This window comes from Lissotriton helveticus, chromosome 6 (assembly GCF_964261635.1).
Source record: "Lissotriton helveticus chromosome 6, aLisHel1.1, whole genome shotgun sequence".
In the NCBI taxonomy this organism is placed as follows: domain Eukaryota; kingdom Metazoa; phylum Chordata; class Amphibia; order Caudata; family Salamandridae; genus Lissotriton; species Lissotriton helveticus.
The window spans coordinates 1,538,614,407-1,538,628,261 of record NC_136067.1 but is presented as its reverse complement, the minus strand read 5'-3'; positions in this window follow the sequence as shown (position 1 = coordinate 1,538,628,261).

Sequence of the window (13,855 nt, the reverse complement as noted above, 5' to 3'; positions counted from 1 at the left end):
GTCCAAACAATCCCAAGACAGAGAAGAATCAAATTCTTTTGCTTTACGGAACTTCATGTCATAGCCTTTCCATTCTTCCCCCTCGTACATTGAATAAAAATCCATAATGTGATTCTGATAGCAAACCAACTCAGTCATAACATCAGGTTTACGTTCCCCCATAACTGCGGTAAATACAGAGAAGGCCTTAACCCAATTCGTCACTGTCTCTTCCACCCTGAACTCGGCCATCTTGGCGCGCCATACACTAGGGTGCCACAAATCTTTCTGCGTTTTAGCATACTCCATCTCACGATGGTCCGTTAACAATGAAAACATGTTGACATACTTGTCTCCCCATATTAACTCTTTCGTGGCCAAGGGAACGTGCTGTGCAACTTTTTCCCGCCTTGAGGGTATCGAGCCCTCCCCCACCATTGGCAATGCGAGCTTACCCGGATCGGCTATTGCTGCCGTCGCCTTCTCTTGACCAGCTGCAGGTACTCCTGGCGCCACCTGTGGGGGAACAAGAGGAACACTCACCCTTGCGACATCTCTCGATTGCCGCAACTGCTTCATTAACACTCTGGCCTCTTCGGCCGGATCTCCCGGGGTCGCTGTGGCCCCCACCTTTGTTTTCAGCCATGCGGTCAACTGTGCGGCCAATTCTGGGGGCATTTCTTCATCCTCGGTCGAGGTGATCACCACTGGGATAGGCTGGCCTAAAACTGGTTCCTGAACCGGGTTACCAGCCGGTACTAGGGGGACGATGGGCGGCACCTCCGGTGCCGGGACACCCCCCGAGACTGCCCTTTCTTTGACCCGCTTCCCTCTTAACCCGGGAACCACTCCCGGCAAGGCCGGGCCTATTACCTTTTATGGCCGACCTGGGTCGTTCATTGCCGCCAATTGTTTCTTTACCTCCGCCAAACCTCTACCGAGCGATTGGACTTGACCGAGCTTTCGGTCCATACACGCCATCCGGGTCGACAACAGGCGTAACATCTTCTCCATCTCGGAACCCTTTCCTGCTTGCTTGCCAGGCATGGTTTCGAGTCCTCCGCCTTAGGTCGATCCACGAGGTCCTGAAATCAAGTGTCGAAACTGAAAGATAAAAAACAAGATTACCACGTTCAAAATTGCTGCTTGTTCCGTCGAGGGCTCACGAGCAACGAGTGGGTGCAGCCTTCCGATCCGAGGAACAAGAGGACGATCTTCAGGGTTCCCGCTCCTTTATCCTTCTGCGGGAGGGCGTGTACCCGTCCCCGATACGCCTACTGGGCGTGGTCTTCCTTCAAGGTGTCTAGGACAACCCCTCTCGGGCGGGGGGAAGGCGCGCTCCGGCTACGCCGCTTTGGGCATACCAGCCGGGCCACGCCCACCCCGCCCAAAATGGCTTCCCGGGAGGTTCGGGCCCCCATCCATACGTTCGGGGGGACCTAGCGGTCGCCCCTTTCCATTCTCCTGTGTTACTAGCCTTAATGCCCCCACACTGTTGGACATTAACAGTAGTGAATTGATATTTCCTTTTGCTATATGATTTCGCCATTCTGAGGAGTGCAATACTACTTAACTGGAAACATAATCCTTATTGATGCAAAAATTAGTGCCACAATGAAGAATATATAAATGTTGTCTGAAAAACAAGAATCAATTGAATCATTCCCACATTTCTGAGTTTGGAGAAAGTTTTCTCTGAGAAATGTTTTAAGCGTGGCTGTTGTGTTTAAAATCACATGTTGTTTTTCAGTTCTCCATTCATGAAATACGTTCATTGACAAATGTCCACTTTCTTTTATCTCACCAAATGTTTGTATCGTTGACATAAGTGTGATGTATTTACGTTTTTCTCATGTGAGCCAGAGTAATGTGCAAATTGCCTCAGCCAGGAAAGTGATTTTTAGTCTTTAATCCCATCCAGGAAGTGTGTCTTTGATAGGTTATTGTTCTTTGGCCTGGGTAAGGCATTGACGTTGTAAGCCATGTATGGCAATGGGACTTTCATGAAGCTCAAGATGCCCATGTCTGCTGAGAACTAGATCAACAAAGGAAATAGCAGCAACATCTGAAAGGAATAATGAGCAGCAAGCAGCAGGTACTACATCTGACAGCAGGCAGGAGTGGGTGGAGAAAGGTCCATATGTTCCTATGTTTTTTAATCATATATTCTTACGTATTTCAATATTAATGTTTTACTCAAATATGATAGAGAGTGTATTTATACTTCATATGCAAATGTGGATGTAATTTCATATTGGTTTGAATCATCTATTATCTTTAGTTTTGCTTGCTAAAGTTGATGGTTCCAGTAGTCCCAGAAACATGTTATTCATGGCTGTAAATTTGCACATCTGCAAAGCGTAACCTCGCTTTCAAACCTGCCAACTGGAAGCAGATTTTAGGAGCATAAGGAGCTCAGTATTGTATTTAAGAAGAAGAACTAATCCTCAAGTACGTTTTGCTTCTACCACCTGCTCATTAGAAAATTATCTGCTAAAAATATTAGGTTTCTGTCAAATGATTAAGGTCCTTAAACTTGTACGAGAAAAAACCTATATAAACTGTCCCAAATTTTATGTATTTTGTCATTATGCTCCAACTGAACCTTTTCTAACAAGAAGATTGTTCAGTTGAAATGACAATTGCATGTAATTATTTTGTTGTGATACTTGCTAGTTTGCATTAAATGCATGTTAGACTTTGGGCTTCCTGACGTTTTGTGTTTTATTATTGACATGAGGGGAAAGTGTACGCAAAAGCCGTACTTTAATCCTAGCCCTACGACTGGGTATATTGGGAACTGTGGCTTTATAAAGAGTGGACTGTTAGCCTCACATTCTAAAATGGAAATACTTTAATGAAGCAGTTCACATAATTGTTGAGTGTCCACAAAAAAGGAAACAGGTATTTTATATGATCCTTCATATCCTTTGTGTTTTAAGGGATGTTGTACTGGGTGACTGCTTATAGAGGTAATCACAAGTAATGTTCCTCCAGCAGGAAGAACAAATAGATGTGGCTTGGACATTTAGGGGCTCATTATGATGTTGGGTGGAATCACTTCCGCCCGACACCAACTCAGTCATGGGACCGTCCAACACCCGGTCGGCAGTGACGTGGTTTTCGCGAAAGAAAACCTGCTCAGATTAAACTCCTCATTGTGTGAATTATTAACCAAATGGTGTGAAAACGAACAGTGGAAAACTAAAAGGGGAAAAATGAGAACTGCGTAAGCGCGTGCTGGGGATGTTAGAGTAGGCTGCAAATAGACAGGATTAATGCAGAAAATAGGTCAAAAGGAGCAAGTTTCTTTTTACCAAACTGTTTGAAAATAAAGCACAAAGCAGAAGAAAATATAAGCAAAAGCATTCATAGAGTGATTAATAATGGAAATTCATAAAATGACCTTGATAATCATGCTTGTATTTGTTTTTCCTAGAGCGTATTTTACTGCTCTCCAGAAGATGCCTCAAGGGTATTTTCAGTTTTAATTTGTTTATTAGAAATGTAGAGAGAAGAAATATGTAATTTGTTCTTTGTGAGTTCCTGATGATGGCCAAAGTTGTGCAGAGCAAACAATCAACATTATGAAGGAACTTCCTTGCCGAGCCGAGTATGTGGACATTTGTACTGCAAAATTGATATATTATGCGAGATGGAGAAATGTACAAGCTGTGAAAGTGCAATATTAGAATTTCCTCTGCTGAAGGTTGATGACATGATCGGATTAAAGACAAAAGAACTTTTGAAATGTTAGGCACATGGAGAGTGGTGTGATCAGACGCCCCTTGTTTTTGACCAATGAAATCTAATAATTATATGTGTGATGATACAATGAGGGTTGGACCTTTAGTGAACCTAGGGTATAACTACTAGTAATAAGAGGGTGGGGTTTAGGTGTGCTTTCTTTACTTTGCGAGAGGAGAAAGCTGTGTTGCTGTTTCCTAACTCTATGGGATGGCTGTTGTTATGCTTATCCTGACTCTTTGTCTTTGCTCTTAAATTCTTCTTTGGGTGCCCAGCTCACTCTCATGGCCAGAGGGTAGCTTTCCAGATTTCTGGAACCTTGCGAGATTGGTTAGTATGATAATCTGAATTTGCATAAATATAATTTGCAAATTTCAATATCTTTTTGTCTCTAAGGCTATCCACTCTCTCACAGTGCTGTAATTTGAGATGTGCAATCGCGATTTATTTTGCTAATGTTCTCTTGTGTGATGATTTATGATTCAAGCTGTATTGTGCTAGATGAGCAATCACATTATTTTAGATAAAGCATTTTGACTTATACACAGAGTTTGTCATTTATTAGCATCATTAATTTAGTTATATTGAATGATTACTCTTTAGAATTCTGATATTGGTTTGCCAATCCCTGTCAACTAAATAAAGATTCAGAAGGAAGAGAAGGAAGAGGATAAATAAAATGAGCAAATTGGTAAGTGATTCTGCCCGACACCAACTTGGTCATGGGACCGACCGACACACAGTCGGAGGTGTCGACTGCCCCATTACGATGAGACGAACACCGTTCAGTCGCATTCCCATATTTCACTATGGAAGCATGCATTATGGCCATAAACCAGCTGTAATGCATGCTCCCATAGTGAAATGGGAGGTGTGGTTCATCCCTGCACCCCGTGGCAGGCACCTCAAGGTGCCTGTCACAAGGTGCAGGGAATAACAAGCCTCCAACTGCTGCTCGGGTCCCCTAACACGCTTTCCGACATGCTTTCCATGTTGGACAAACTGGCATGGAAACCATGTTGAAAACCGTGAATGTAATCTCAAGGGCGGAAAGAGATGCCCTTGAGATTACAGGCCAGATTCCGACTGATGGACAGGCTTCTAGCCCATCAGAAGCCAGCTGGAATGACTGCCCGGTTTCCTTTCTGTCCACCTCCATCATAATGAGGCGGTCAAAAAGGAAATCAACCTGTCCATTAATCGGAGCCTTTATGGGCAGTGTCGTAGTCGCCCCATAGTCTCTAGCAGTCCAGTTTTCTGTTGCTTTTATGTGTAATAGCTGGACTGCTGTGAAAATGATTCTGAAAGTCCAGTGACCTTTTCTATTCCACAGTGGTGAACACTATTATATATCATTGATGAATACTGTTAGAAATGTGGGTCTCTAGTTGGCAGAAGTAGATACCTTTGTCCAAGTAGGGACCCTTGCTTCTAGTCAGGGTAAGGGTATACACACTTTAGATAATCCCTGCTCACCCCCTTGGTAGCCTGGCATGAGCAGACATGCTTATCCCAAAGGCAATGTGTGAAGTATTTGTACCAACACTCACAGTAACACAGTGATAACACCACAAATGGAACTAACACTAAAGACCTCTTACCTGACCTATATTACTTTTTATGTGACCTATACAGGATCACTATGTCAGTAACCCACCAGTGTTAAACAACATCTCAAAGTTTAAGACAAACAATATTTTCTTTCCTATATGTTATTATATTTATAACATGTTTTCTTTATGCAAATGAATTAATATTATCAATTTACATTGCATTATTTTATCTTTCAGTGTACACAAATTTAATAGAAAAAATCACAAATACATACATAAATACAAAACAGTACTCATCTCTTCAGACAGTAAAATCAGAGTTCATTGCTTATTACAACTGAATTTACTAAAAGTACCAAAATATTTAATCCAGCAGCAACCTATAGTTTGTTCATCCATACCACACGTACACACTCATTCTAGCTACAATCATACTATAAATACACTCTGGGAAGTATCACGTTGTATTGGGGCGATCTGTATTTGTAGTTGCCTACAGACACTGCTTTATGATGGAATTATCTCTCATTGACCACTTCTCTGGGGCAAGCTTGGTCTACGTGTGTTTCAGTGGCCACGCCACCTTCTTCAGGACCAAAGATTGTGAAGAGAGAAACCTCCTTTTAACATAAATGCCAGTGTACCCCTAAAAACTAACTGTCATTCTCTCTATGTCGGGTATTGGTGGCCTGTACTTCATTCCTTCTTATTAGGGACATATCTTCAAATGCCCATGTTTTCCAGCAATATTTGATCCAAGATTACAGTTATATCTTTTTTTTATGTAAAATTGTTCCTCTTCACTCTATAATAGCATACTCGGGTGAGTATTCCGGGCATCCATACAGTGCAACATGGTGCCACAAATGGACACTACACCAGTTTAGAAAAATAAAATATCTTTTTCTAAACTTAACAAGACCAAAACAACAAAAATCCAACATACACAATTACAAATATGACTTTCAAAAGTTTTCAAGAACTTGTACCATAGAAAACTATTGATACGTGACTTTTCCCGAGAGTACTTGAAGATGCGTCAAAAGTTCCCAAGCCAAACAGCTGCAAATTCAAAAAACAAAGAGTTGTGACACTCCTGAGACCTGAGGAAGGCAATCTGACAGTTCTGCGGTTCGCAGAGGGCGAGTTGCATCGGTTCCGGTCTGTATGAGGAGTGATGCGTTGATTCTTTGTGCCGGTTCCGGTTCACAGGTGATGCATCAGGAAAGTGTGCCGCACAGGTACGATGCGTGGATCTCCGGGGTGCATTGGCGATTTATGTGGTGTCGAGTGGCGCTGCATTGGTCCTCTTCAGCTACGATCCCTCGATGCACCGATTCTTGCAGCGATGACAGGCGCTGCGACGGATTTCGCAGCGGCCGGGCAATGCGTAGAAATTCTTCTCGCACCGCAGAGATGCGCCGAGAAAACAGCTGCAAGAAGAGCGATGCGTCAATTTTAGCAGTTCTTCGTGTTTCTTGTTTCTTCCGGGTCCCAAACAGCAGCAACAACCTCCAGAGGTCCAAAACTGGCACAAGCAACTCTAGACAGGTCAGAACTCACAACAACAGAGTTCAGGGGAGCTGCTTTAGCACTAATTAGCAGTGGCAAAGTGCCTAGAGTCCTAAAACCAACAAACACAGGTCAGGGAAAAATAGGAGGAAGAAGCAAAATGTTTGGGCATAAGCCTGTAAAAAGGGCAGTTTCCAACAAATACTATTATATTCCAATTGAATACTCACGATACTCCCTTTGTACAGTTGACTGTTCAGGGGAACGCATAGCAAGCTTTCAAGGTGCCACTTACTTTAAAATGTACCTTGTCAAAGGGCTTATTACTTTTGAAGCTTATTCTTTGCCAAGTATAATAGTCCATATGAATATTTCAAGCATACATTTCTTATTCACATGTATTAGGTTATGATTTTAGTTACATAGGCCATGCCTTTTGGAGAGATTTCTTACACATGCTTCTTAGAACACACCCCTTTTTTAGGCCCCACACCTTTTTCATCATTTTTGAAGAATGGAAAGCACTATCTAACAGTCTATGAAGAGGTGCTTTAATCACCAGCCTATCTTGTATGCAGACTTGTCCACAATTGATTGGTTTCTGGAATTGACTGGAAGCTTGAAAAATTACAAAAGTGGGCAAACATCTACTAAAAGTAGACTTATTGGTAAAACCCAGAATATTATCCCTTTTTAGGAAAGAATTCTGTAGCAAACCTTTACTTTTTCCAAAAAATACCTATTGCAATCAATTGGACCAAGCTGGGAAACTCAGCCAACTACAAACTGAGAAAAATATGAAGTAAGCCAATTTTTCTAGCTTTGATGACAAACTTTAGAAATTCACCCTTCCCTGCTTATGTGCAGGCAAATCTTGAAAACACTTATCTCAAGAGGTAATAAAGGGTCTGATTTGGAGTTCTGAGAATGGACACTCGTTCACAAATATGATGAATATCCCATCCATCTAATTACAAGTGCTGTAGCATATAATGCACTTGTAATAGGGCACACAGGCTATCCATCATATTTGTGGTGGAGTACCCGTCCGCCAAACTCTAAATTCACCCCTTAGTCACTAACTATTAAAATGTGATAGGGAAAAAAAACAACCATTTGGAAAATTATATCAGGAATAGCTGTTGTTATCAGGGCCAGCTTTAGGGTGGTGCAACCGATGATGGCCGAACTGGGTGCTGATCTGGGGGGCAATCAATCAGTCAATCAATCAATCAGAGTACTTGTAGAGCACGCTACTTACCCGTGAGGGTCCCAAGGCGCTGAGGGGAGGGGGGGTGCTGCTACTGCTCGAAAAGCCAGGTCTTGAGGAGTCTTCTGAAGGCGAGTAGGTCTTGGGTCTGTCGTATGTGGGTAGGGAGGGTGTTCCAGGTCTTGACGGCGAGGTAGGAGAAGGATTTGCCGCCGGAGGTTGTTCATTGGATGCGGGGGACAGTGGCGAGTGTGAGGCTGGCGGAGGGGAGCTGGCGGGTGGGGGTGTAGAAGCTGAGTCTGCTGTTCAGGTAGGCTGGTCCGGCGTTGTGGAGTGCTTTGTGTGCGTGGGTGAGGAGATTGAAGGTGATCCTCTTGTCGACGGGGAGCCAGTGTAGGTCTCTCAGGTGGGGGGTGATGTGGCTGCGGCAGGGGACATTGACGATCAGTCGGGCAGAGGCGTTTTGGATGCGTTGTAGTCGTTGTAGGTGTTTGGCTGGGATTCCTGAGTAGAGTGTGTTTCCGTAGTCCAGTCTGCTGCTGACGAGGGCCTGTGTAACCGTTTTTCTTGTTTCGGTCGGGCTCCACTTGTAGATTCTGCGGAGCATGCGGAGAGTGTTGTAGCAGGAGGAGGAGACGGCGTTGACCTGCTTAGACATGGAGAGGGAGGAGTCGAGGATGACTCCTAGGTTGCGTGCATGGTCGGTGGGTGTTGGTGCTGTTCCCAGTGTGGTCGGCCACCAGGAGTCGTCCCAGGCTGAGGGGGTGAGTCCGAGGATGAGGACCTCCGTCTTGTCTGAGTTCAGCTTCAGACGGCTGCTCCTCATCCAGTCGGCGACCGCCTTCATTCACTCGTGGAGGTTGGTTCTGGCAGTGTGTGGGTCCTTGGTGAGGGAGAGGATGAGCTGGTTGTCGTCTGCGTAGGAGATGATGTTGAGGTCGTGATGGCGGGCCACTTGTGCGAGGGGGGCCATGTAGATGTTGAACAGAGTCAGGCTGAGGGATGAGCCCTGGGGGATGCCGCAGATGATGTCGGTGGCTTCCGACTGGAAGAGTGGGAGGCGGACACTCTGGGTTCTGCTGGAGAGGAAGGACATGGTTCAGTCAAGGGCCTTCTCTTGGATTCCGGCTTCTAGGAGGCGTGTCTTTAGAGTGCGATGGCAGACCGTGTCGAAAGCGGCTGACTGGTCCAGGAGGGTGAGAGCTGATGTTTCGCCATTGTCTAGTTGGCGCCTGATGTGTCTGTGGCGGCGATGAGGGCTGTCTCGGTGCTGTGGTTTTGTCTGAATCCGAATTGGGATGGGTCCAGGTTGTTGTTGTCTTCCAGGTAGCGGGCCAGTTGCTTGTTGATGATTTTTTCGATGACCTTTGCCGGGAACTGGAGCAGGGAGATGGGTGGAAGTTCTTGAGGTCCTTGGGGAACTCCTTGGGCTTCTTGAGAAGGGCGTTAATTTCGGCGTGCTTCCAGCTTTCTCGGAATGTTGCTGTCTCAAACGAGATGTTGATGACCTTCCGTAGTTGGGGTGCAATGACTGCGTCTGTGGTGTGGGCACGGGTCTGACGGAGACCCTGAGTGGATGGAGTTCATGACCTTGCGTGTCTCGTCGTCATTGACGTTGGACCAGGAGGTGAGGTGGATGGCGCTGGTGGTGTTCACAGGGGAGGTGGAGTCTCGCGTAGTCGGGGCGGTCGTGGTGTTGAAGCTGCCGTGGATGTCAGCGATCTTGCGAGGAAGAAGATGGCTAGTGAGTTGCACAGTTCTTGCGAGGGCGGGATGTCGTTGGTGTTGGCACTGGGGTTGGAGAGTTCCTTTACGATGCTGAAGAGCTCTTTGCTGTCATGTGCGTTGTTATCCAGGCGGTCTTTGAAGGAGGATCTCTTGGCTAGTCTGATGAGGTGGTGATGTCTGCGGGTGGCATCCTTGTGGGCTGCATGGTTGTCCGGTGTGCGTTCGTGGAGCCATATTTTCTCCAGTTTCCGGCATGAGCGTTTGGAGGTCTGGAGTTCGTCAGTAAACCTGGTGACTCTCTTGCTGGCGTGGCTGTTGGAGGGTTTCTTGAGCGGGGTGAGGGTGTTGGCGCAGTCGTCGATCCACTGTCTGAGGTTGCGGGCTGCGGTGTCTGGGTTGGTGGGGTCGGTGGGTGGGTTCTGGGCGAGGGTGGTGATCAGCTGGTCTTCGGTGACTTTGCCCCAGCAGCGGCGAGGCAGCTTTTGGGTGCGTGGTTGGTTTCTTGAAGGTGAAATTAATGCAGTTGTGGTTTGTCCAGTGGAGTTCGGTTGTGTGGTCGAAGGCGACGTGGGTGCTTGTGGAGAAGACGGGTCCAGCGTGTTCCCGGCGGCGTGGGTGGTTGCAGTGACGAGTTGACTGAGGCCGAGGTTGGCTAGGTTGGCGATCAGGGTGGCGGAGTTAGCGTCGTTGTTGTTCTCGAGGTGGAAGTTCAGGTCCCAGAGGAGGATGTAGTCCATGGAGGCGAGTGCATGGGTGCTGGCAAGGTCAGCAATGGAGTCGCTGAACTGAGCCAGGGGTCCGGCGGGTCTGTAGATGAGTGTTCCTCTGAGGGTGGTGTTCGAGTCGGTGTGGATCCGGAAGTGTAGGTGTTCGACGGTGTTGAGGGAGTCATCTGCGTGGGTGGCGACCTTGAGGGTGGACCTGTGGACGATGGCTATTCCTCCTCCGGTTCCATTGGCACGATCCCTGCCGGTGATCTTGTAGCCGTCCAGGATGGCTATGGCTATATCGGGCGTCGAAGAGTCGTTACACCAGGTCTCGGTCAGGAAGGCAACTTCTGGGGCGGAGGTGTCGAGCAGATCCCAGAGCTTGACGGCATGTTTGCGTGCGGAGCGGGTGTTGAGGAGTATGCAGCGGAGGTGGTTGTGTCCAGTCCTTGGAGGTTTGGTGGTCTGTCGCAGGTGAAGCTGCAGGTGCGACAGGAGAAGGGTCCGTGGGTCCGTTTTGGGGTGGCCGGGAAGCAGGTGTGGTTTAGGCCAGCGTTGAGTGTATGGAGGCTGCTGGCGCCATAGTGGAGTCAGGTGTTGTGGCGTTCGCAGGGTCCAGGGGTTCTGGCGCTGGGCGCGGTCCAGGTGCGGACTGGCACAGGCAGGCTTGCCTTAGGTGCACCTTCGGCGGGCCAGCGGCACGCCCGTGCACCTGTCATAATTTTAAGGGGAGGTGGGAGGGAGGTGAAGCTGGGAGGTGGGAGGCAGGAGGAGGGGTTAACGAATGGGCACGGGGGGCGAGGCCGCAGGGGCAGTAGCGGCGGGAATGGCGATCAGGGCCACGGGCGAGGAAAGACAGCACCCAGAAATGGCAGCAGAGACCGAGGGTGCAACGCTCTGGTGGAGCTGAGCTGCAGCGGGGGGGGGGCGGAGAGACCTGGGGTCGGGCACAATCAGGAGAGCATAAGGCAAGAAAAACGAGTGCAATCAGGGGAGCAGAAGGCAAGAAAAATGAGCACAATCAGGGAACAGAAGGCAAGAAAAACTAGTACAATCAGGGGAGAAGAAGGCAAGAAAACAAGCACAATCAGGGAACAGAAGGCAAGAGAACGGGCACAGATAAGAATGCAGGCACAGGGGGTAGACAGGCAACAGTGTGTTACAGACACCAGAAGACAGTATGGACAGTACAGGGAAGACAGACAGACAGCGGCAGTGATACAAACCTAAGGCCTACCACTGGCCACCAGGGATGAGGCGCAGGTGGTAGCCTGCGGGTGGAGGAGGGCTTCAACCTCTACAGCAGCGGCAGCTGGGGCTAGGTCAGGACACACAGGCGGAGCTGTGTGGTGGGGGAGCGAACTACCAGCAAGGTCAAGGGGCACTGACCCCAGAGGGTGGGAGTGCTGTGTTTAGTACTAACTTATGATATAAAAGCACCTGCTGCAGAGTTCCTTGTACGCCCAGATGTCAGCAGCAATAGAACATTCAAGGTAATGCCTGTCATTAATCTTCCTCCTAAAGAGAGAGATCAGAATTTTGTGGCTAATTATGATGGCAGTGAGACCGCTACCCAGTAGCCATCGGTGGAGGTCCCATTGACATTCAGCACAGCAGTCCGACTGACATATTATGATGTGGTTGGTTGGACTGCATTGGTCAGAGGGACTGACCGATGATTCCGTCGGACTAAAGGATCGTAGTCCCTACAATAGGGGTGGTACCTGCTCATGCACCGCCATAGGGATTATGATGTCCCTTTCCCACAGCCTTTCCATGGCGGTCTGACTGCCATTAAAAGGCGTATGGTATAGGACCTTGGGGGCCCCTAGCAGGGCCCCGATCCCCCTGGGCCACCGCAATTCGGCCCAGGGGCACCAGTGGTGCCCCTCCAAACATCCATGCTCTGTGTGCCAGGCACCATGTGGTGCCTGGCATAAGGGTCATGGATGTGTTCAGCTTGTGCTGCAGCCTTTTTCCGGGCCGCAATGGAAAAGGGGATGTTTCCAACAGCCTAACCGGCATTCTTATCGTAATTCGGCAGACAAGACCACCAACTACCTGCTGGCTGGTCCCGATCCCCCAACGATGGCGGTCGGACGCTCATCTGACTGCCATCGCAATCAGTCCCTAAGTCTAGTGACAGTTTTGATTCGCCATGAAGTAGTGCACAGGATTAAAATGCCTGCTACAAAGAACAGATCTGTATTTTATGTTGATAGCTGAGTGGATTAGTAAAGACAGCCTTCATCAGTGCTTTAAAACAAATGAAATGTATGTGAGAGAGGGGTTGTGGAGAGATGAGGGGCACTTTTGCCAGGTGGTAGTGAGGGAATCCTAGGAGGAGGTCATGGGTCGCACAGAGTGCCTCCAGCGCTAAAGCCGGTCCTGGTTATTATTAATATTATTATTATTGTCGAAGATTCAAGCAATTTGAAAACATTAATCATTTTGAAAACATATAGTGGTATTAACTAACATTTCACATAGGCATCTAGCACTTATTGATACATTGGGTTCAAGACAGAGGCTATTGCTTGGTTTTACTTTCTATACCTTTCTCTACTGCCTTTTGTCTATACTTTGTGGTTTTTCCCATTCAACGTATTCGTTTGTAACACTTGGCTTTTAAAGATTTTTTTACTACCAATGATTACTTCTTTTCTGTTTTACTCATTGATTGTTCACGATTATGACCCTAACGTGCTTTTATTTTCTGTTTAAAGCGCGAGGTTTTTCTTATCCACCATCAATATCTGTCAGACAAGTTTTGCTCTGAGTCTCCTGAAGTATGTGACCCCATAATGCCAACCTTCTCGAAACACATCTTTTTTTTTAAAACAACCAACCTGAAAAATCCTTCTCAGGTGTCTTCTCGACCACCTGGTACAGCCTGTCTGGCATGGTTCACAGTAAACACCGTTTCCCTGTCCTCAGAATGCCACCTAACTCGCTTATTAGAAGGACGCCTGTCGTGTACCTTCGTAATACAATCTTAGATGTCAAGTAGTGCGGCTCCTGTACGCACAGTCAGTGTAGCTGTTTACTATTTAATTTGAGCGTTTTCCCTGCGTCCATCTCAAATTTGAATATGCGTAAATTTGTTTAAGGGTGTGTTCAGATCTAAATATTTTTCTCGACTTTCAAAACACCCACGTTTATTTGGATATAAACAAACTCCCATAGCGCTTCGTAGTTCAAATCGTTTGGCCTACCTCCGCGAATTTACGTGACTATAATTCATTTTTCTTTCAAACGCCAAACAAATATTCATTTTTTTTCTTTCAAACGCCAAACAAGCTTCCTCCTTCAAATCTGTTGCAGGAAGATGAGAAACAATTATAACCATATGTGAGACATTTAAAGCTCCTGACATATATTGAAATACTTTTTAACAAACACATAGGATTGTGTGAAGT